The sequence below is a fragment of the Rhincodon typus genome, chromosome 14 (assembly GCF_021869965.1).
Source record: "Rhincodon typus isolate 14 chromosome 14, sRhiTyp1.1, whole genome shotgun sequence".
Classification (NCBI taxonomy): Eukaryota; Metazoa; Chordata; class Chondrichthyes; order Orectolobiformes; family Rhincodontidae; genus Rhincodon; species Rhincodon typus.
The window spans coordinates 58,421,175-58,430,836 of record NC_063345.1 but is presented as its reverse complement, the minus strand read 5'-3'; positions in this window follow the sequence as shown (position 1 = coordinate 58,430,836).

The window sequence follows — 9,662 nt, the reverse complement described above, 5'->3', positions numbered from 1 at the left end:
AACCGTCGGCGTGGAGTTTGCATAGTCTCCCCGTGTCTGCGTGGGTTTCCTCACACAGTCCAAGGATGTGCAGCTTAGGAGAATCGGGCATGCTAAATTGCCCCACATTATTCAGAGGTGTGCAGGCTAGGTGAGTTAATCATGGTAGAAACCCCATTCGGGTTTACAGGGATTGGGTAGGTCTGGTGGGATGCTCTTCAGACGTCAGTGCAGATCTGATGGGCTGAATGGCCTCTTTCTGCACTGCAGGGAATCTATGATTTAATGAACACATATAACATTAATAAAGGAGCTGCTTTCCACCCGCTGTCTCAGGCATTTTGGATGTCCACCCTGTACACCCCACTTAACTGTCCCTTATTGGGTGTCAAACAAAGTGGTGACCAATTTAGTTGGCCCTTGATTTACTGGAAGTTTCCTCAGGCAGGCAGCTTGCAGACATCAGTAGTACGTCACTCAGGACTTAACATCTCAAAGAGCATTAGATACCACCCTTTAACGCTGTTTCAAACTGCACAGATGCTGCTTGACATGTAGCGTATTTCTAGCATTTGCTCTTTCTTTTATGCAGTTAGGTACTTTAATTGACCAGTTGTCAGTTGGTATGAAGTCAATTGTTGTTTTTGTAATCCTGGACTGTCTCAAAAATGCTCTTTTCTATCCTTGTAACTACTGAAAAGCAAGATTTTGGGAGCGTATGACCTGTACTATTTAACTCTTGACATGCAGAATTATCCTGTTCTGAAGTAAGTCTTCCCCATCCAAGTTTTCTTTCCTCTCCTCTGGCAGGGTTTAGTATAAAGGATGAGGGGGACAGTCTCCAAAAGGCTCTTAATCAGATGCCTCTTGCAATCTTTACACAAGATTAAGGCTCATGGGATTAGGGACATGACAAATAAGGACAGAGAGAAGATTGGTTGCAGACAGAAAACAGAGAATAGTAAAAAATGGATGTCAGACTGTAACTAGTAGAGTGCCAGTGCCTGGCATTTATTTGAAATCTAATTGAAGTCTTATGTGAGGAACAATTGTAGCATTTTCAGGTTTACTGATAATACACACCAAGTGGTTGAGTAAGAAGGTAGCAGATTGAGTATGATGTGAGTAAGTGTAAAATTGTCCTTTTTTTATGTTATTGTAAGTCCATTATTACCTACAGCTACCTTGACAATATTTCCTCCCATCTAGCCCCCCATAAGGATACTCTTCCATTTCTCCAAGTTTCTCCAACCATGTTACATCCAGTCTGACGATGCAAGCCTCGACACCAGCACTTCTAATGTTTCTCCTTTTTCCTTTACTGAGGATTACCCCCAACTATTGCTGACAAGGCCTGCAAACCTTTTTCTTCAGTTTCACACATACCTGATATCACTCCTCCCCTCCCACCTAGGAGACATGATAGGCTGTTCCTGGTCCTCAGCAGCCCCTTAATTCAATGGTAGGGAAGCATGGGGCTCAGTGGTTAGCACTGCTGCCTCACAACACCAGGGACATGGGTTCAGTTCCACCCTTGGCCTGTGTGGAGTTTGCACATTCTCCTCATGTCTGCGTGGGTTTCCTCCGGGTACTCTGGTTTCCTCTCAGAGTCCAAAGATGTGTAGGCTAGATGGATTGGCCATGCTAAATTGCCCGTAGTGTTCAGGAATGTGTAGATTAGATGGGTTATAGGGGGATGGGTCTGGGTGGGATGCTCTGCGGGTCGGTGTGGACTTGTTGGGGCAAAGGGCCTATTTCCACGATGTAGGGATTCTATGATCTATAAGTGTTATAATCTGGCATGTGATACAACAGTGTTCTATGATCTATAAACATATCTACCCCGCCTTCTCCTTTCAATGTCTGTTTCTGTGTACCATCTTGATACACTCATCTGTCCCCTCCAAACTCTTTACATCTTTCCCATGGTCCCTTTCCATGCACTAGACATGCAAGACACGTCTTTTTACTTTCTCTCTTCTCATTGTCCGAAGACCATAAGACAATAAAACCATAAGATATAGGACCAGAATTAGGCCATTCAGCTCATCGACTCTGCTCTCCCATTCTCCTGCCTTCTCCCTGTAACCTTTGTTCCCCTTATTATTCAAAAACCCATCTATTTCTGTGTTAAAGACACTCAATGATTTGGCCTCCACAGCCCTCTGCAGCAATGAGTTCCACAGATCCACCGTCCTCTGGGTGAAGAAATTCCTCCTCATCTCAGTTCTAAAGATTGTCCCTTAACTTTGGGACTATGCCTTCACATCCCAGTCTGTCCTACTAGAGGAAACATCTTCTCCAACATCCACTCTCTGTCCAGTCCCTTCAGTCATCAGATCCCTCTTCATCCTTCTAAATTCCATCAAGTACAGACATAGAGGCTTTAACCACTCCTCATATGACAAGCCTTCATTCCTAGGATCATTCTTACAATCCTCCTCTGGACCCACTCCAAGGCCTTCCAAATACACCTTCCAATAGAAACAATGATTTATTGGTACTTCTTTCAATTCAATCTATTCTCACTGTTCACAATGCTGTCTCTTCTACACTGGGGAGACCAAATGACGTCTGGGTGAACACTCCTGTTCCGTCTGCAACTGTCACACCACCCACCCCCACCCCACCGACCAACCCAAGTCTCTGGTTTCTTGTCATTTTAGTTCTCCATCTTGCTCCAGTGCTGCCCTCTCTCCCCAGCCTTCTGTAATGTTCAAGTGAAGCTCAATTGAAACTTGAGCATCTCATCTTTTGATCAAGTACTTTACAGCTTTCCAGGCTCAATGTTGAGTTCAACACTTTCTTTACTTGTCTAATTAATACTTCTTTTGGCGCAGCATAACCAAATCATTTGTCATTTAATCCCTCACCATCACAGATCTTCACTTTTGTTCTTTTTCAATCTCTGGATTTTTTAAACATTTTTTAAACGTTTGCAATATTCACAGTATTTTGCTTTTCGTATGAAATTATCTAATTTGGTAGCTAAGGTGGAAAAACTGAACATCTTTAAAGAGTAAGACATTAGTATTCAAAGAAATTTGTAGTTCCTTGGATAGAAAAAAAGCTTTAACAGAGCTACAGCAAGCAATTAGGAAAACAAATGCTATACTTAATAAGATGTCGAAAAGCTGCTTTTTCCTGGCAGTCACAACTGGAGCTCTGGGTTATGGACTCCGGATAATGGGTGAAACATTTAGAATTGACATTAGGAGACTTTCTTTTCACTCAGACAATGGTGAATCTTTGGAAATCTCTAATACACAGGTCTATGGATGCTAAATATTTGAGTTTATTCAAGACTGATTTTGGGCAATAGGAAATCAATGGATTTGGGGATTGTGTGAGGAAACTGTAGTTGACATAGTAGATCGGCTATTAACTTATTGAATGCTGGAGCATGGTTGAGGGGCCATATGGCCTAATCTAGCTCCAATTTCTTTATAATCTTGGATTCTTGCATTTATTCTTCAGTACCTCTAACATCTCTCTGTTATGTGTGAGCCCTGTAGTGTGTGCTGGCATGTTTTTCACAATGGGTGCAAACCCAACCCTTGTTCTCACCCAAGATCTGAGCATGCTCACTCTGAAATGTAACTGGGACCAGTAATTCAGCCTGATCCATTCTGCCCCTGCCCCAGTTCTAACTCCCTCCCATCCCACATAGCCTGAAGGATAGAATCACTGAGTGTCATTGCAGCACTTCAACTAAATCACAGGGCCAAACCAGACATCCTTCTGATCTCTAGCTAAGGTGTGTGAAATGACTTTCAATGTATTGGTAACTATTCTTGCATGCCTACAAAATTCCTCTATGTGTTATTTTAGTACATTGGTTAACTCCCAAAATAAATGGGTAACAAATGAGTTAACAAGGAATATGACGCAAACAAAACGTTGTGTTCAATACCAGTATTACTGACAGTACTTACCTCATAAGACCCTGTTCTTTACTGCATACTCCTGATGAGATGTTTTTTATGACAGTTTTCTTTTAAATAGATTTGCATATTTAATATATGCCCACTAATTGTAAATGGATCAAATTATGTGTCTATGTTGGTTTACTCTGCACTGCTGCCATATCTGCTCATGGTTTGGATGCCTTGATATGTCATCACAGACAGCCACATTATGTTGTATACTGTTTGCTTAAAATAACAATAATGTCTGGATCTTCTCCCTTTTCAGTTGCAGTATCACTGTAAATAAAAAAAACTTAAACTTTTTGGTGTAAACAGATTAAACAAAACTGGATGTTAAAAAGGGGGTTTTGTAAGAATGTTGAAGATTCTCCACTTATTAAGTGTTCACTTTTCTTAAAATTTTATTTTCCTGAAATTGCTCTTCCCTACTCCTTCAAATGTTATTGTATTATTAAATCCACTAACTTATTTTGTTTGTAAAAACATTTTGAGATTTCAAATGTTGTACAACCACAATGTTGGACTCATGCTGCCCTTCCTGCTGCTCACCATACAGTAAAGTACATTTCATTTCAGTCCTTCTCTGTTTCTTTTGTTTCTGATCTCAAAATACAGTCTATATAAGATCTCAAAATACTGTCTATATAAGTATTTTGAGCAGAACATACATAGATTCCTTTTTAAACTCTACATTTCTGCAATCTCATAACATTTACTGGCTGCATATTCTGTGGCATTTGGCTGCATTGATCTTTCTTAGCATCCTACCATGTGTTGAATTTTACTGTTCAAGCAGTTTCCACGTGACACTTTGACCTTCACTCATATTTGACTGAAAGAAACTTCTAAGCAGTTCTAGTTCCGCTGCACATGAGACTTCATAGCTTTGGTCCAATCTAGCAGTGCCTCTGAAAGTAAGCAATTCACTGCTTGTGACAAAATTTCCAATAGATTAACTCTTTGGGTCTACCTTGCTCTAATACATTTTGGTCACACCAACAAAAAGTGGCACTTCAACTCCTGGCCATTTCTCAACATCAATAAATAGGTTTGTAGTCAATAGGTTATATATGCCACCACTTCATAATAATGTTTTATGTGATAAAACCTGTATTGTTCCTGAAATTTGTTTTGTTTGATGGTCCCAACACATTTAAAGGATGCTCTGTTGCAAAATTACATTGATCCAGTCTTAGACCAATATTAGGCAAGGAATATCTGTCAAAACAAAATAATTTTGTTGTATTGCTGCAATATTGTAAACTGAAAGATTGCTGTACATTAGACAACACATATGATGTAGAGCCTTTTGCTCTTGATCATTAAGTTATCATAGTAAATATAACCCTCACATCTCTTATCTTCTTGGACCATACGACAATGGCCATGGGATGTGCTGGTTACCAATCCCATTCAGAGCCATATGGTCTGGGGTACGTAATATGCAGGAATGCACTTTTCATTCAATTTGCCTTCATTCTCCCCTGACACTGGGCTGACATCTACATCCTTAACAGCCTCCCCACAATGCACTGGGGATTGGCTGACCACATTCTGTCACTGTCGCAGTGCCACTCACTTGAACAAAAACAGAACTGTGTGGCTGTTCAGGAAGCACTTCATCACAGAAAGTTGATTGCAAACCTGAAACTTTCTGTCAGGCCACAGATGATGTACCCATTGACATTTTCAATCCTGATTTTTCTGTGGTATAGCCATGGAAGAATATGAAGCAAAGGCAGGTCAATGGAGCAGATGTATAGATCTTCCATGAAGAGCAGAACAGGTTCAAGTGCTGAATGGCCTACTCCAGATCCATGTTTTTAAACATTCCTATTTTAAAACAAGAAATATAGGAAACAAGTTAAGACTGATGTGCCAGTGTGTAAATTAAGAAAGGACCAGCTGGTTATCATGCTTGGAAGCAATAAAAAGTGTATGCCGTTTTCCCCATGGGAAGATAACTTCACATTTCCAACCACAGAATCTCTAGCAATACCTTGGTTTGCAATTTCTGGCGATCAGGGTGACCAGGTTTCCCCGATAAAATTGGGGTGAGGATGGGGTTAGTGGGTGAATTGTAGAGTATTGATGATGATTGTGAAAATATTCAACGATACATGCCAGCACTCTGGAACTCTCCCAATGTGGCCAGTCTGCTCTGCTACTAACAAATGTTCTGAAACAGAAGTGGGAGATGCACAAAAACAATATCCTTTTCTTCAAAATTTTCTAATGGACTAAAAGTGATTCCTTTTGTGGAACAAACAATTCTCTGATCTTTAAGAAGATTTTTGCCAGAAAAAGTAAAAAAAACTACATTTATAAGAGCGAATTCAGCTCTTTGCTCTCTCCTCTGAATATTGTTTCTGTAGTTGAAAATCAAAACCAGAGAAACAATGTTTAAGGTGAAGCTGTAATAGGTTGAACAGAACACTGTCGTCTCCCAAACCATCCACAACCTCATCACCTCAGGTGACCTCCCACTCACAGCCTCCAACCTCATCGTTCCCCAACCCCGCACCACCCGCTTCTATCTCCTTCCCAAAATCCACAAACCTGACTGCCCTGGTCGACCTGTCTCCGCCTGCTCCTGCCCCACCGATCTTATCTCCACCTATCTCGACTCCATTTTCTCCCCTTTGGTCCAGAAACTCCCTACCTACGTCTGTGACACCACCCACGCCCTCCACCTCCTCCAGAACTTCCAATTCCCCGGTCCCCAACACCTCATCTTTACCATGGACGTCCAGTCCCTATACACCTGCATTCCCCATACAGATGGCCTAAAGGCCCTCCGCTTCTTCCTGTCCCGCAGGCCTGACCAGTCTCCCTCCACTGACACCCTCATCCGCTTAGCCGAACTCGTCCTCACCCTCAACAACTTCTCTTTCAATTCCTCCCACTTCCTACAGACAAGGGGGGTGGCCATGGGTACCCGCATGGGCCCAAGCTATGCCTGCCTCTTTGTAGGTTACGTGGAACAATCCCTCTTCCGTACCTACACTTGCCCTGAACCCCACCTCTTCCTCCGTTACATTGATGACTGTATCGGCGCCACCTCGTGCTCCCACAAGGAGCTCGAACAGTTCATCCACTTCACCAACACCTTCCACCCCAACCTTAAGCTCACCTGGACCATCTCTAACACCTCTCTCACCTTCCTGGACCTCTCTGTCTCCATCTCGGGCAACCGCCTAGAAACCGATATCCATTTCAAGCCCACCGACTCCCACAGCTACCTAGAAAACACCTCCTCCCACCCACCTTCCTGCAAAAATGCCATCCCCTATTCCCAATTCCTTCGCCTCCGCCGCATCTGCTCCCAGGATGAGGCATTCCACTCCCATACATCTCAGATGTCCTCGTTTTTCAAGGACCGCAACTACCCCCCCTCGGTGGTCGAGAACGACCTCGACCGTGTCTCCCGCATCCCACAACTCATCCCTCACACCCCGTCCCCGCAATAACAACCAAAAAAGAATCCCCCTCGTCCTCACGTACCACCCCACTAACCTCCAGATCCAATGCATCATCCTCCGACCCCACCACCAAAGACATTTTTCCCTCCCCACCCTTATCTGCTTTCCGGAGGGACCACTCTCTCCGTGACTCCCTTGTCCTCTCCACACTCCCCTCCAGCCCCACCACACCTGGCACTTTTCCCTACAACCGCAGGAAGTGCTATACCTGCCTTATACCTCCCCCCTCACCCCCATCCCAGGCCCCAAGAAGACTTTCCAGATCAAGCAGATGTTCACCTGCACATCTGCTAATGTGGTATACTGCATCTGCTGTACCCATTGTGGCCTTCTCTACATCGGGGAAACCAAGCGGAGGCTTGGGGACAGCTTTGTAGAACACCTACGCTCGATTCGCAATAAACAACTGCACCTCCCAGTCTCGAACCATTTCAACTCCCCCTCCCATTCCTCAGATGACATGTCCATCCTGGGCCTCCTGCAGTGCCACAACGATGCCACCCGAAGATTGCAGGAACGGCAACTCATATTCCGCTTGGGAACCTGCAGCCCAATGGTATCAATGTGGATTTCACAAGCTTTAAAATCTCCCCTCCCCCTACCACATCTCAAAATCAGCCCAGCTCGTCCCCGCCTCCCTAACCTGTTCTTCCTCCCACCTATCCCCTCCTCCCACCTCAAGCCGCACCCCCATTTCCTACCTACTAACCTCATCCCACCCCCTTGACCTGTCCGTCCTCCCTGGACTGACCTATCCCCTCCCTACCTCCCCACCTACACTCACCTTTATTGGCTCCATCCCCCACTCTTTGACCTGTCTGTCTCCTCTCCACCTATCTTCTCCTCTATCCATCTTCTATCCGCCTCCCCCTCTCTCCCTATTTATTTCAGAACTCCCTTCCCCTCCCCCATTTCTGATGAAGGGTCTAGGCCTGAAACGTCAGCCTTCCTGCTCCTATGATGCTGCTTGGCCTGCTGTGTTCATCCAGCTCTACACCTTGTTATCACTGTTAATGCAGTTACTGGAATAATTTTATTTCTACTATGATTGGTTTTAAATGCTTTGCAGTTTAATAACTATTTGAGAAATATTTATTCATGAAGCGTTACAAGAAAGTAAAAATATTTGTTCACTCAGTTGGAAGAAGGTAGTCAAATATTATCCATTTCCTTTCTATTTTGTTCCTACATATCACAGCCAGAACATCTACTGGAGATACTGAAATAAATGAGTTTAAAATAACAAAGGCTTTATTTCTGATCTGTTTGCTTTGAGATTAGTGCCAGACTGTAGAGATCTATGAAATACATTTTATTTCTATTCTTATGACAATGGGAAATACAAATTATAGCTTGCATTTATGTGTCTTTGAAGTGGCATAACAGAACAAAATTTGACACTGATCCGTCTGAGGGAATATTAGGGCAGATGACCGAGAGTTTAAGTTAATGAGATAGGTTGTAAGAAGGAGAGACGTATAGGTTTAGGGTTGAAAGTCCAGCACTTTGGGCCTCAGCAACTGTTAGTACAATTGCCAATTGTCAAGCAAATAAAATCACAGGAAAACAGAGTTGGAGGAATACCAAAATCTCATCAGGGCTGAAAGATGTTACAAAGATAGAGGGGTGAAGCCATTGGAAGAATTTTTAAGCAAGATGAGAATTTTAAAATCAAAGCATTACTTCACTGGGAGCCCGTGTAAGTCAGTGATTTTGGATGTGGAGTTTTAAATGAGTTTACATTTATGAAATTTGGAACACTTTCTGTAGTAATGCCTCAAGCTAATAAAGGCATCAATGATGGATTCATCAACTGGTAGGCTAAGGCAGAGGTGGAGTCAAGCTGTTTTCTAAAGGTGAAAGTGGTCAGTTTTAGTTGGAAACTCATCCTGGGGTCAAACGTAACTAAATTTGGAACCATTTTGGTTTGGGCAGGGACTGTTGTCAGTAAGAAAGATAGACACAGTAACTGGGAAACAGAATTTGTGATGGGGATTGTGGACAATGGCTTCAGTTTCCTCAATAGTTAGTTGGAGAATGTCTCTGCTTATCTGGTGTTGAATGTCGGATAAGCAATCTTATCATTTAGAGACCGTTCAGAGAGATGGTAGTGATCTGGGTGTGAGTGGCATCCATGTAGAAATGATATTGAGTTTACAGATAACATTGCTGAGAGGCAACATGCAGGAGACAAATAGGCAGGGACCAAGGATAGATGTTACTTGATTTCAATGATTTATGTTTCAGATCTTGAGCATAAAGTACACTTTAA